This window comes from Amblyomma americanum, chromosome 5 (genome assembly GCF_052857255.1).
Source record: "Amblyomma americanum isolate KBUSLIRL-KWMA chromosome 5, ASM5285725v1, whole genome shotgun sequence".
Taxonomy (NCBI): Eukaryota; Metazoa; Arthropoda; class Arachnida; order Ixodida; family Ixodidae; genus Amblyomma; species Amblyomma americanum.
The window spans coordinates 211,322,009-211,332,956 of record NC_135501.1 but is presented as its reverse complement, the minus strand read 5'-3'; positions in this window follow the sequence as shown (position 1 = coordinate 211,332,956).

Here is a 10,948-nt window from a genome sequence, read left to right as displayed (position 1 = left end):
ACGTGGGAAAGTCTTGCCGCTTCTAAACGACATGACCATTCTTGTAAAATTCGCGAGTACCGTCACGAACTTGTTCGCGAATTCATTTTTGGTTGAAACTTTGCAACAGTGGAATCGACTTTCGGAGGTCCTAGTGTGCGCTGTAAACGAAGACGTGTTTTCTGCCAATCCGGGACCATGCTATACTGCTATAACACCTTCGGGCAATGCGGGGTAATTCTTGAATAAAAATTCAAGTGCGAACTTTTCGGCGTGCGTCGTCTGTTCGCGCTTAAGTTTGGGCAGTGGTTTAGGACGCTTCATTCACTCGCTGCAAGTTGGCCTGTTATATATTGTCGCAGCGCGAGTTGCTACAGCGCGGAGCTGAATATTTGATGTACCAGCACCGGCTGCCCAACATTACGAGCGACCGCTTTTTGTAAATGGCTGCGAAGAGAGCTTATATCATGCAAATCCTTGGAGGAATATCGGTACTTTTTAAACACCTGTTGCGCCGGATCAGTGGTACTTAAGAGCGCTCGAGGCGACCGAGCCGACGACTCGGGTTCAATAACGCGGCCGCGCGTTTCGATGAAGGCGAAATTTAAGACAGGAATGTGCTGTGAAATATCAGACTCTCAGGTGGTCGAAATTAATCCAGAGCCCTTCACTACGGCGTCCCTCATCGACAACGTGCCCCACAATTTACAATTTTCTGCACATTTTCTAGACATCGCAGAGCTTTCATGTACACTGCATCGGAGCTGCAAGGGTTTCTTGCTGCGCGGTATCACGTGAGCTGCCTTTGGCTGTGTTGTGTGCCAAAAGCAGCGGCGTACCGTGCGTGTGTTGGCAACCGTGGACACAAGCTGCATGCGTGCGTATTGACGCTGTGTGTGGTGTGTGGGTGCCGGCGGCATGGCTTCAATGTTGTGTGTCAGTATTGTACCATGTTCTTAGTTGTGCAATAAATGAAGCGCAGACACAACAAATGGCGACGAGGATGGGATCAAGAACGCTCCAAGAACGGCCTGAAGATCACCACATCAAGCGACAGTAACTGGCAGCCGCAAGAAGAGCATTGACAAACACGAAGTGTCAGGCCTAACTCTGCGAGCCCTACGCTGGGCGGGAGAACAATGGCAGCTCAAGCAGCGCTAATCGGTAAGCTCGACAGTTTCGATGACACTGTTGAAGACTGGTCGTCGTATATAGAAAGGGCGGACGAATACTTCGCGCTCAACAGCTTACCGGAAGAGAAGAAGGTAGCGGCTATAATTACAAGCATGGGAGCGAAAACTTACGCTATCCTTCGCAAGCTGACCACGCCGAACAAACCCTCAGAGAAAACGTACGCAGACATTAAAAAGTACCTGGGAGACTACTTTTCACCTGTGCCTCTTGAAATGTCTGAGCGACATCGGTTCTACAAGAGACTTCAGAGAGAAGGCGAGTCTGCTAACGAATATATGGCAGAACTGCGGCGGCTTTCACAGAGCTGCAACTTTGGGTCATTTTTGGACCAGGCACTGCGGGATAAATTTGTGTGCGGTCTTCGCTACGTGCAAGTCCAGCAGAGATTGCTAACCGCAAAAAAGGTTACGCTAGAGCACGCCCTTGACGAAGCAGTAGCACATGAACTTGCCGTGAAGGACATCGCCGAATTCAAAAGCAGGGAAGAAGTGCCGGCTTCCGTGGCTCATGTCGAGAAGGAAGCACGACGATGTTACAGGTGTGACCGCAAGGGGCATACACCGTCCAAATGCAAGTTTCTCACAAGTGTTTGCCACAAGTGCAATAAAGTTGGCCACATTAGTACCGCGTGTAAAAGCAAGTCAAGCGACGCCAATAGAGCACCACGCCGGTCAAGCCTTACTTACAAGAATAGGCAGGCTTCAAAAAGTCAAGTGCATGCCATTGAACAAGACAGTGATGCATTTGAACTTCTGGCACATGTCGACATTGGGAACAAAAGCAGTCCGATCTGGCTGAAGCCACAGATCGAAGGGCACACATTGGAAATGGAGATGGACACTGGATCCAAGTATTCTCTTGTGCCAAGAACCACGTACGAAGCGCATCTCTCTCATCTGCCTCTGGAGGGAACTTCAGTACGGTTCAAGACGCTGACTGGTCAAGCTTTCAGCCCTAACGGTGTGGCAACAGCCAATGTCACGTTTGGGAAGTCAACGCAACGTGTGCAGTTTGTTGTATCCCGTACCGTTGGGGAACTGCCCGGTCCGACTGCCCGGAGCAGCCGGAGCACCACCACGTCAAGCACCCGCCACATACATACCTCGACCAACTCCCCTTTTATTCCAGTTCAATGATGAATATATATACAGATGTGCGAGTCAGCTGACCAGATAGGGCGCATGCCTAGCGCCACCTAGTTTATACAAACATAACTACAGAATACAATACCACATTATTCCCCCTCAAAAGAGTTAGCAACTAACACTGGAAAAACACAAACACTCAATGTCTTTCATAGTCTTTAAACCACACTGGTGGTCTTCTTTGTCTCGTCGAATGCCTCAGTCCTGGAACGTCCCTTTCAACTGGCGTCTGAACAAATGGCTGCTGGGGTGGGTCGTGGTTCTCCTGCTGTGGTTCGCCAAGTGGTTTTGCTGATTCAGGCGAACAACTTTTCGGAACTGTAGGTGGTGGAACTGGTTGGGGGCAAGGTACCAGCCGACTCCGATTCCATGTGCGGCCATCATTGAGCTTGTAGGTATCTTGACCACATTGGTCCACAATGGTGAATGGACTCGAGTAGCTCAGAGCGCCCTTAGCACGTGACCAGGCAACTTGACTCTCACCGGTTGACCTGTTGTTAATGGAGAGTACTTTGCAGCTCGTCGACGGTCAGTGTAAGTCTTACTTGCTTGTTGCCTTTGTGCTACTCTGCTGTGGATGGACTTCATCGCTGCCTGCGGATCTTGAAAAAACTCTTTACCTGGCGCTCCTACAAGATCAAGTTTTGTTCTGGGATGACGGCCGTGAAGAAGGACGGAAGGCTTCACTCCTGTGGTCGCATGCGGTGTGAAACGGTAGACTCCCAGGTATTCGGTGATAGCTTCCTTCAAAGGCCGATGTTCTTGTGCGCAGACTTGAACGTACTCTTTGAGTACTCGATTAAACCTCTCTACCTGCCCGTTAGCTTGCGGATGATAGACTGCCGAATACGTATGAGCGATGCCACGTTCTTTGAGGAAACTGTCAAACTCCAAGGCTGTCAACTGAGCACCATGATCACTCACAATCTCGTCTGGATATCCTTCCCTGCTGAAGATGCTTCGCAGAAAGGAGATGACTGTTGCAGTTGTCACCCTTGCTGAGAAACAAACCTCAGGCCACTTGCTGTAGTAATCGATGGCTGTAATGGCAAAACGGCAATCTGCCGGCACTTCGGAAAAAGGGCCCACAATATCGATGCCTAGCTTCTGCCATGGTGCAGATGGGAATGCAACTGGCTGCAGAGGTGGTGTCACGGGTTTTGCAGACTTGTCAACAGATTGGCATACCGCGCAGGATGCAATGAATTGTTCTACTTGCTTGCACATAGCAGGCCACCAGTATTGCTCACGTAGTCGCTGCTTTGTCCTCGTTATTCCCGGATGAGACTCGTGGGCTGCGTCAAGAAGCCGTGCTACGAGGGACGAAGGTACTACAAATTTGTCACCACGAAGCAGGAGGTCTCCAACGACTGAGAGCTCAGTTTGCACCCGGTAGAACGGAACTGCTTCGGCAGGCAACATCTTCACTGCGGGCCATGCCGATGTCACCCACTTTATAACCTGCTGCAGCAACGGGCCCTGCATCGTTTCAATGACAAACTCTTCATGAGTAATGCATGTTGAGACAACACAAACAGTCTCTTCTTCCTCTTCCTCCACACGACCTGGAAGGGGCATCCTTGAAAGAGCATCAGCAACAGTATTCTTGTCACCCTTGTGAAATTCAATCGTGAAGTTGTATGCCAACAGTCTGGCGTGCCACCTCGCAATCCGGAACGGTCGGCGACCTACTCCCTTTGTACTAAGGAGTGTGACCAGAGCCTGGTGATCGGTGCGTAATATAAATGAACGACCCCAAAGGTACACTCTCCAATATTCGCATGCCCACAAGCAAGCAAGGGCTTCCAATTCCCCTACAGAATACTTCTGTTCCTGTGAAGTAAGCCTGCGAGAAGCAAAAGCAATCGTCACCAGTTCATCATTCCTTGTCTGTTGCAACACTGCTCCCAAGCCAATGGATGAGGCATCCGTAGTGACAATAATGTCACCCGCAGGATCAAATAGCTGTAAACATCTTGTGGCCAGGGAACATTTCAGTTGCTCGAAACAAGCTTGTCTTGCAGGGTTCCATGTGAATGTGGCATTCTTACGTAGCAACTCTCGAAGAGGCTCGACAACCACCGCATAGTCAGGTATAAATTTGGCGTAGTAGCCTACCATGCCCAAGAATGAGCGCAGAGTACCGACATTTCTTGGGGCTGGCACAGCCTTGATGGCGTCAATGTTACTTTGTAAAGGGCGTATTCCCTTGTGACTGATCCTGTGACCAAGGAAGTCGACTTCTTGCACATTAAAAATGCATTTGTCATTCAACTTCAATCCAGCCTTTGCAATCAAGTGCAAAACTTGTTTCAAATTCTTGAAGTGCTCTTCACGTGTGCTTCCGTACACAATGACATCATCTATGTAGCACAAAGTGTTTTTGCAGTTCTGCAAAATAGTGGCCATCATTTTCTGAAACGCAGACGGTGCTGATGCAAGACCGAAACAGACGCGCTTGAATCTGTACAGTCCACTATCGGTTATGAAGGTAGTCAGTTCCCTGCTTTCAGGGCTTAGCAGAACTTGGTGATATGCAGCTGCTAAATCAATCTTTGAAAAGTAATTTGCGCCATGAAGTTTGTGCAATATTTCTTCCGTGTGCGGCAGTGGAAATTTGTCAACGACAATCGCTTTGTTTGGTTCGCGCAGATCGACACAAATTCTTATCTTGCCGTTTTTCTTTGCTACTACTACGATTGGAGACACCCATTCAGACGTGTCAATCTTTTCTATGACATCTTCTTGCTCAAGGCGCTGCAGCTCTTCGCGTACTCGGTCTCGCATTGAAAATGGCAAACGCCGCAACTTAGCAACAACAGGCGTGATTCCTTCTCTTATCTTGACCTTATGGACAAAATTTGTTGCAAGCCCTAACTTGCCATCAAACAAGTGCGGAAACTGGCAAAACAGTTCACGGTCAAGGCCTTCTGGCGCTTGCGTAATATGGGTGCATTGCAATGACGTACCGTTGATTTGCAGACGCAGCGTTTCGACAGCGTCGATGCCGAGAATGTCAGTACCGTCCTTGACGACGTAGAAGAGAATGTCGGCCTGCCGATCCTGGAAGATGACTGGCGCCGTGAAACACCCCTCGATGGTTATTCTGCGGCGAGAGAAATCGTAGAGTGACGCTGATGTTGGCTGCAAAGGGAAGCGTTTCAACCTTGAATACGTGGCGTTCGACAGAATGGAGACAGCAGAACCCGTGTCTACGAGGAAACGTATAGGAACATCTTGTACGAAGACTTCTGTGTGTATCCCTCCTTTGCACTGCCGGTCGAGAAGCAACACGTTGAGATCGCCGGATGCACTGCAGGTGTCGACTTCTCGGACAGCAAGGGCCCTTTCGTCAGGCATGCCGCTTCTACAGACACGCTGAAAATGTCCTCGTTTGCCACATTTGCTGCAAGTTTTACCCCGCGCCTTGCATGTCTTGGAATCTGCAAGATGCCCTGAAGACCCGCAACGGAAACAGGACTTCGGCTGCTGCGAACGCGGTAACTGCGTTTCTGAGCGGCATGGCATCCGATGTTTTTCGACCTTTTGAACGCTCGCAGCCGATGACTGCAGCTCAAGTGAGTATTTCGTGGCTTCTTCGATACTGTTTGCAATAGCCAGTGCGCGTTCAAGAGTGAGCGAAGTGCCTTCAAGCAGTAAGCGTTCCCGAAGAACAGGGTTGCACGTTTTCGCTACAAGTTGGTCACGAATAAAATCGTCAGCCTGCTTACCGAAGTCGCAACTTAATGCCAGCTCACGCAACGCCGTGACGAACGCTGTTGCAGTCTCCCCGGGCAGTTGGGTGCGTTGTCCGAACCGATGCCGCTCCACGACGACGTTCGTTTTAGAAGTGAAGTAAGCGTCCAACGTAGCCACCGCTGCATCGTACTCGTCGCTCGTACCGCTTCCTTCCTTTCCTTCTGTAGGCGGCGTCGACGATTTCTCCTCCGGCAACGCGTAGTACAAGCGTTGGCCTTCCACACCCAAACAGTGTAGCAGCAAAGCTTTACGGCGCGCAGGTGGGTGAGCGTCGCTCCCGGACGCCAGGAGATAGTTCTTGAAAAGGCGGTGCCACTGCGTCCAAGGAATGGCGGGCTTCCCGGGCGTCGGCAGGAACTCGGGCGGTTGATGCAGGCTCATTGCTTCCGCGTTCGGTTACTTCACCACTCGTCGCCAACTGTTGTATCCCGTACCGTTGGGGAACTGCCCGGAGCAGCCGGAGCACCACCACGTCAAGCACCCGCCACATACATACTTCGACCAACTCCCCTTTTATTCCAGTTCAATGATGAATATATATACAGATGTGCGAGTCAGCTGACCAGATAGGGCGCATGCCTAGCGCCACCTAGTTTATACAAACATAACTACAGAATACAATACCACACAGTTCTTTGTAGTTGACACTCCAGGACCTCCGCTCTTTGGAAGAGACTGGATTAATCGTTTCAACCTTCTCGAGCTGAGCAGTGTATTGAGGATCGACAACCAACTGGGGCCACGTGCAGATCAACTGAACAAGATCCTCGCAGAACACAGGGACGTCTTCGATGATAGCATTGGAAAACTCAAGCACAACAAACTGAAACTGCGTCTTCAAAGTGGTGTGCAACCGAAGTTCTGCAGGCCACGACAGGTGCCTTATGCCTTGAAGGAGAAAGTGAACACTGAGCTTGAACGGTTGGAAGCAGTCGGCATCCTGACAAAAGTGAATCACAGTGATTGGGCCACGCCCGTAGTGCCTGTAGTGAAAGCAAATGGAACTGTCCGCATATGTGGAGACTTCAAAACCACAATCAACCCTCACTTGGTGGTGGACCAGTATCCCTTACCCCGCATTGAGGACATCTTTGCAAAGTTAGCAGGAGGACAGAAGTTTTCAAAGATAGATCTGAGACAAGCCTACCTACGAATGGAAGTAGACGATGAGTCCAAGCCGCTCTTGACCATCAACACAGAAAAAGGGCTGTATCAGTACAACAGAATGATTTTTGGCATCTCTTCTGCACCAGCTGTGTGGCAGAGAACAATAGACCAAATCCTGCAGGGAATCCCAATGTGCCATGCTACTCAAGATGACATTCTTGTCACTGGTGAGTCAGAAGATTCTCATCTCAAGAACCTAGAGCTAGTGCTCAGAAGACTGCAAGAGTATGGGCTCAGAGCTAACCTCCAGAAATGTTCGTTCTTTGAAGACTCCGTAACATACTGTGGTTACAAGCTCGATGGAACCGGGTTACACAAGACAGAGGACAAGATCAAGGCAGTGATACGTGCCCCTACACCCAAGTCCACGTCTGAGTTGAGGTCATTCCTTGGCCTTGTGAACTATTACGGGAAGTTTATTCCAGACAGTGCTAATCTTCTCAGACCACTGCATGCACTTCTGGAGAAATCATCACCATGGAAGTGGACAAAAGAATGTGAGGTGGCATTTCAGCAAGCAAAGAAGATTATAGCCTCAGAAACTGTCCTTGTGTACTACAACCCGAACCTGGAACTACGTCTAGCATGTGATGCTGGCCCCCACGGACTCGGAGCAGTCCTTTCGCACAAAATGCCTAATGGGAGTGAAAGACCCATCGCATTTGCATCTCGAACCTTGAAGGCTTCGGAAAAGCAGTACTCTCAGATAGATAAAGAAGCACTAGCCATTGTCTGGGGTATACAAAAGTTCTATGCATACCTGTATGGAAGACACTTCAAGCTGATCACAGATCATCAGCCTCTGACACATATCTTTGGCCCAACCAGCAGTGTTCCTGCGATGCAAGCTGCACGCATTCAACGTTATGCCTTGTTTCTAGCTGGGCTCGACTACGAGATACAGTACCGCAAGTCATCGGATAATGCCAATGCAGATACATTGTCACGCCTTCCTCTTCCAGACAGTCCTGAAGACAAACCAGATGAAGCTGAACTTTTCTACCTGAACCAAATGGAGCAACTACCTGTAACAGCTCATCAAGTCAGACAAGCCACAGAGCGTGACCGTCTGCTATCGAGAGTCCGCTACCATGTTTTGAACGGGTGGGACTCGTGCAAACAAGACAACGAAATCCTTCCATTCTACAGGCGTAGAGATGAACTCTCTTTACACCACGGCATCATTGTTTGGGGCATAAGAACTGTCATTCCAGCTGTATTGCGAGAAACAGTCCTCAACGACCTGCACTCTGGACATCAAGGCACTGTGAAAATGAAAGCGCTTGCACGTTCGTTTGTGTGGTGGCCATCTGTTGACACCGATATCGAAGCCATCACTAAGAAATGTGCAGGGTGCTCCAGCGAGAGCAACATGCCACCAAAGGTCTCTCTGCACCCGTGGGAAGTGCCGAGTGGACCATGGCGCCGAGTTCATTTAGACTTTGCAGGGCCATTCCTGGGCAAAATGTTTCTTATCGCTGTTGACTCATTCTCAAAATGGCCTGAAATACATGTGATGAGTTCAACTACGGCAGAGTGCACCGTGGATGCACTGCGCGTTATGTTTGCATCTCACGGCATTCCAGAACGCATTGTCACGGACAATGGTCCTCAGTTCACATCGGAAGAGCTTCGGACCTTTCTCATGCAGAATGGTGTGCGACACACATTTAGCGCGCCATATCACCCGGCGACGAACGGTCTCGCAGAAAGGTTCGTGCAGTCCTTCAAGCACAGTATGAAGGCCATGAAAGGAGAGGGATCCATCATCAAGAAGTTGACAAACTTCCTTTTGGCATACCGTACGACACCCCACTGTGCTACTGGTGAGACACCAGCAAACCTTTATCTCGGGCGCGAGCTACGCACTCGACTGGCACTATTACGCCCACAACCAGGTGGACGTACGTATGAGAAACAAGGGTCATCTCAACCAAGTAAGCCTCAGCGCTCCTTTTCTGAGGGGGAAGAAGTTTCTGTGCGCTCCTATACCGGTACAAGTAAATGGGTGCCCGGAACAATCGCAACCAGAACAGGGCCTCTATCATATGAAGTGGAAGTTGGGGGAACAACCTGGAAACGTCACACTGATCAACTGCGCAAGGGTCACACCGACGACAAACGCCATCTGGATCCGGAACCTGAATTCCTACCCAGTATGCAAACCTCCCCGGACAGCGAGACATCACCTGCTTGTGTTCCAGATGAAAACAAATCTGCATCACCTCGACGTGATCCATGTGTGAGTGCACCAGAAGACAAACTTAATACTCCTCGGGTAGCAGTTCCCGTGAGCCTCCCTGATCCTATCACAGGTCGCCCAGTGAGGGTACGTCGACCACCATCGAAACTGGACTTGTAAAAAAAAATTACAAGGGAGGAAGTGTTGTGTGCCAAAAGCAGCGGCGTACCGTGCGTGTGTTGGCAACCGTGGACACAAGCTGCATGCGTGCGTATTGACGCTGTGTGTGGTGTGTGGGTGCCGGCGGCATGGCTTCAACGTTGTGTGTCAGTATTGTACCATGTTCTTAGTTGTGCAATAAATGAAGTGCAGACACAACAGGCTGCAAGCAAGGTACACTGCATTTTAGTTTCTGTGCTAAAATTGGTACATGCGGCACGTTGAGTTCTTCCTCTAGAAAGTTTTGTGTGCTTACCAGCTTCACAACCTTTCCTAGTCACACAGTCTGCTTTCCTGTCGGTACATGCCCCTGTCAGAATTAACTGCTTTTGTTCAATATTTGCTATGGCTTAGGGCATATAATTTATTCCAGAAACTTCCATGCTAAACAACTGTCTCAAGCTACTAAATTTCAATGCGGCTGTAATACAAAAATGCAACAGCATGACAAATGTCTTGCATTTTCAGTGCTACTGTTTTCTTTTTGACGCACATATTATGCCTTAGCAAGCATGCACCGAGACTATGTGGCTGAAAACCTCTACTAATGTGCGTTCAGGGCCTTATGGGCAAGTGACACAGCAACTATGCCAAAGTCCACTTACTGAAGCTTTGGTGCATGTATGAGAACCTTGCTCACACACACGCAGAATTAACCAAACATAAATATGCACTGCAATGCATTTCAGAGACTGCATGGTGGTGCGGGACATTGCATGCCATATGTATATCCGTTGCAGCTCCGAATGTTACGAATTCCTGTTTTTGATTTCCCAATGCTGGTTGCTACATTTCGTAGATAAAAAAGAAAGTACTAAAATAAATGCTTTGTTTTATAGGGTCCTTAGAAATATTCAGTAGATTCAGAATGTAATATCAATGTTGCTTCCCATCAAGGCAGAGGGCCCTTGCAGAGGTAATAGAATATCGTTTTGTGAGTTGCACAGTGAATTATACATTCTTCTTTTTTCCACGGTATTAATTTGTTTGAAAATGTTTGAGATGTTGTTAAAGTAAAAAAACCTTTTCACATGGGTAATTGCTGTTTGTACCCCAACAGAATTATCTTTTTTTTGGTTTCCATGTGCTGTCTGGGGAAGCTAACTGCCATTCTTGAAATTATATGCGTGCTGATTATGGCTGATATACTGTGACATTTCTTTTCTGTTAGGTAAGCTTCAATAGGAAAATTAATCTTCAGACAATGGACACGATGTGAGCAAAATTACAAGCTGTCACTACAAAATGATCTTCTGTATACCGTATGCTTCTCTTAATCTGGCAAAGGATATCTTTGCAATTA